Here is a 5,000-nt window from a genome sequence, read left to right as displayed (position 1 = left end):
CTAGGGGTAGGGAGGGCGGGAAGAAACATCGGTATGGGCGGGAGGTGGGAGGGGGGGCGGGGAAGGGGGATGGAGGAGGGGAAGGGAAGAGGCATGAGGAGAGGGATATAGGGATAAGGGGAAAATGGAAGAGGGGAGGGGTTTGAGGGTAATAAGGGGATTGGGGGAATGAGAGATAAAGAAAGGGAGGGGAGGGAAGAGGGCAGCGGACTAGGAGGGAGGAGTTGAAGGAGGGAGAACAAGAGAGATAAGGAGATGGGAAGAGAGGGAGGGAATGGCAAGAGAGGAGGAGGGGAGGAGGGTGCTGAGAGGGAGGGGAGGAGGGAGAAGTAGGGAGGGATAACTAGGGGAATTCTGATAAGAAAGACAGATAACAGCGATAAGTGATAAAGGAGTATCGGACAAAATGGAAATATAAAAAATAAAGCAAAAAAAATCCATTACAAAATGGAGGAAAAACGGAGGAAAAACTAGATAAGATGAAATAAAAGAAAGGAATACAAAACACTTGAAGAGACAGAAGGAACAACTAATGAAGGAAAATAACAATGGATGATAAAAGAAACTCAAATGAAAGGAAGAAAGAAAGAAGATGTCGGTAACGACGACGACAAAGAATAAGAAGAAGAAAAAAGAAGAATAGAAAGTAGAGGAGGAAGAAAAAGAAGAGGAAGAGGAGGGAGAAAAAGAAGAGGAAGAAAAAGAAAAAGATTAAGAGGAGGAATAGGAGGAAGAAGACGAAGATGAAGAAGAAGAAAAAAGAAAAGAAAAAAGAATTTAAAGAAGAGGAAGTAGAAGACGAAGAAAAAGAGGATGAAGTAGAAGAAGAAGGAAGAGGAGGAAGAGGAGATCAAGATCAAGAAAAAGAATCAAACGTTCATAATGAATATGACGCATGAGGGGAGGTGGGGGAGGGTGGGAGGGGGTGGGGGAAACAGTTACTTGAACGAAGAAAAAGAGAATGACTGGTTGCGTGAGAACAGGTGCTTTTGAGTGCGGTTCACACCAGCTGTAGAATATTCGAAGAGATGCACCAGCTGAGAGGTACTGCTGTTATGGGTACAAACAAACCAGCTGCGGAAGAATGCAGATGTTGGTGATTGAGATATGAGAAGAACTGAGAATGCAGCAAAGAGACGCCAGCGGGTTTGTCATGAATGGACGAGGGTGGAGGGAATCGGGGAAGGAAAACGATTCGTCTGCTCTCTTTTTGAGGATAATGTGGATATATGTGTGTGGGTATGCATATACATACATATATATGTATATATATATATATATATATATATATATATATATATATATATATATATATATTTATGTATATATATATACATATAATATATATATATATATATATATATATATATATATATATATATATGTATATATATATATTATGTATATATATACATATATATATATATAATATAGATATATATACTATATATATATAATATATATATATATATATATATATATGTATTATCTCTTTTTTATCTTTGCTCTCTTTATCACAGCATCTCTTGTGCCTTGATTCTGTCTCCCCTTTCTCTCTCGCGCTCGCTACTCGACTTCTTATTTTTATGCTTCAAATTTCACTCCGTCTCTTTCTTGGTCCCTTTCTCCGTATTCTTTACCTTCTAGGATATCCTTTTCTTTTTTTCTTCGTCTGTGCTTCCAATTCCTTATCTCATTAGTTTGTTTCACCCCTCCCCCCCTTTTTTTTCTTTCTTTGGTACGACATTTATTCTCCCTTCCTCCTTCACCTATACTCACCTTTTGATTTCTCTCAAATTCTCTCGTCCCACTTCTTTTCCTCCCTTCTCTTTTTCATTCTCTCGCCCTTGTCTCTTTCTCATTTCCTACTTCCCTTTCTCTCTCCCTTTTTCTTTCTCTTTCTACTTCTCTTTCTCTCTTCCTACTTCTCCTTTTCTCTTTCTCTCTCTTTTCCCAAATCTCTCAAAGCTTCCATCAGCTTTTATTTAGTTCAGTGTTACGTCATCGTCCGAACAGTTGATGTTCTCTCACCCTTAGCTTCTCCTTCGTCGAATCTTGATTGCAAGATGCGATAATATAAATCACGTTTTGTATCGACTAAGCTGCTTCAAAGCAGTTCTCGAAGTATTGAATGGTGGAGATTTCGAGATGATTCGTTGATGTCTGTTATTTTCATCATCATCCCCTTATTGATATAGTGTTATTGATATCGTTGTTGCTAGTACTGTGGCTGTTATAGTTATTATTATTATTATTATTATTATTATCATCTTCATCATCATATGTATCATCATTATTCTAATGATCATCATTATTGTTATTATTATCATCGTCATTCATATTAGTATCATTAATATTATCACCATCATTAGTAGCATTATTGTAATTATTTTCATCATTATTCATTTTAGTATCTTGATAAAAAAAAGTATTATATACATACATATATATATATATATATATATATATATATATATATATATATATATATATGTATATACACATAAATATGCACACACACAGACACCAAACCAAGGAAAGATTTACGTCACAGGTCCTTCCACATTCAGTCCACGTGTGCAAAGCGTTCGTATCACTCTGCTTGCCCTTAATAACACTCTTGTGCTTGTTTGCGGAGATGATAGCACTTGCTACTTCCCGTTTCATCGGTTCCTTTTCGACGTGTAATGTAATCATGACTAAAGCGTGAGAGATAATCACATCAAATGCGCCAGTGGATCTCCGTGCGTATAGCTAGCTGTTCATTGAATGTCTTTCAACCCTTGTTATTTTCACAACGCGACACTCATCAGAATGTCCTTGCATTCCTTTCGACAATATATCGGTATTTTTAAGGAAGTCACTTTAATGAGACATCGTAACATAACCCCAAGATTATTATCGACAGATGTAAAGGCTTCAGAGATTTTCCAGGAACATAACCCGATGGATAACGATGTCTGCTGAAATGGGGAAACTATAAACTGATAATGAAAGTGATGCATCCTTTAGAATTGCGAGGAGGGGAGGGATGGGCGCGTGAGAAGAGGAGGAAGGAAGGAAGGAGAAAAGGGAAAGACGAGAGAAGGGAGTCGAACACCGTCGAGAGACTGTATCAGCTTTCAAGAAGGGAATAGGGGAGAATGAAGGAAAGAACGAAGATTGAGAGAGGGAGAGAGAGGGAGAAAGAGAGAGAGAGAGAGAGAGAGAGAGAGAGAGAGAGAGAGAGAGAGAGAGAGAGAGAGAGAGAGAGAGAGAGAGAGAGAGAGAGAGAGAGAGAGGAGAGAGAGAGAAAGAGAGAGAAAACAGGACCAAAGGGAGAACAGAAGAGAGAGAGAGAAGGTCACGTAAAGAACAGAAGTTGCAACTGCATCTTGGTTAATGAGAAAGTTTATGGTATATGACGCAAGCAACATGAGTCGCGTTTAACGAGGAAGGAAATGAGTACACGGACCAGCAATACGGCCAGAATTACCGCACAAAAGCAGCAATATTATAGAACAAGAGCAAGTCATATCGGGATTGCAAAGATATCTGCAGGCCCAATAAAGTAACAAGAGGGAACACAAAACATGCGATATGCTGCATGAAAGTGCGATACACACAAAACCGCTTGCTCAAGAGGCTGTTACGCTGATATACCGATGTCGAAATTACACTTGTTAAAGTTCCCAAAATATAACAATATATATGATGCAATATGTTGTGGAATATGCAGTAAACTTCACTTGGATTGACAAATGTACAACACACTTATAAAACAGTGCTAATGAATTTACAGCTTGCAATATATGAAGGATTACTTACTAAGATGGTTTTATCGGCGTTATTCCAGCGATCAGTTGATTAAAATATTTGAACCAATAAACGAATAAATTGATGTATGATAGATACCAATAAATGATGAGCAATTATCCAATTATCCCAAAAGATCGATGAATCTACCATGTTTGAAATTTAATTACCCTTTTAAATACGCTTATCAAAATAACTACATCAACAGATAAGCAAGCGAATGTATAAATAACGTAATAACGAAAAAGAGTAAAAAACCCGACATTTTCAGCAGCCGAGGGAGTCACAGCAAGCCAGTCTGCAGTGAAATGGCTTAACGTCTGTTGTGGACTTCTCGCCAAATTGCACTGACAAGATTAATGGAGATTTCGGATGAGGCTAAAATGAAGTTAGAAGTGACGATGGGACTCAAACACCGAGGCAAGTTCTGGCGCTTCCAGCGTCACTTGCTTATTCGCACGCGCGGGTGGATGTTTGTTTGTTTTTCTTTCATTCTTTTACATTGATATATATATATATATATATATATATATATATATATATATATATATATATATATATATATATATATATATATATATATATATATATATATAATATACATATATAATATATATATATATATATAATATATATATATATATAAATATATATATATAAAATATATATATATATATATTTATACATATATACATACATATACATATACATACATATATATTATATATATATACATATATATATATATATATATATATATATATATATATTGTGTATCTTTGTTTTATTTTATGCTTTTTCATTTTCTTTTCTGGTATTGTTTCTCTCCCATTTTATTTTCCGTTTTTGTTTTGCGAATTTTTAGTCTCTTCCAGTTCCATTTTCTTCTTCTTTTTTATTTCTTACACATTTTTTGTTGAAATCCTATTTCCCCTTTCTCTTTCCCTCTCTTTTTTTCTCATTTCCTCCTTCTTTGTCCTTTCTCTTTATCGATTCTTCCTTATCACTCCGTTCTTGCGGCGTGCTCTCGGCAGCGCCCTGATTGGCTGCGGCGCCGTGGACACGAGGTTTCGAAGGATTCGGGTTACATTACAGCACATCTGGAGGCGTAATGAAAGGAATAACTAGGATGGCGGTAATAGGATAACTGAGCTGTAATTGTGGTAGTTAATACCACCAACAACAAGCGCTGATTAAGAAGGCTA

This window comes from Penaeus japonicus, unplaced genomic scaffold, assembly GCF_977035675.1.
Source record: "Penaeus japonicus unplaced genomic scaffold, GWHDUDI00000001_assembly GWHDUDI00000013, whole genome shotgun sequence".
NCBI classification, from domain to species: Eukaryota; Metazoa; Arthropoda; class Malacostraca; order Decapoda; family Penaeidae; genus Penaeus; species Penaeus japonicus.
The sequence above is the reverse complement of the archived record's forward strand: the minus strand, read 5'-3'. Positions refer to the sequence as shown.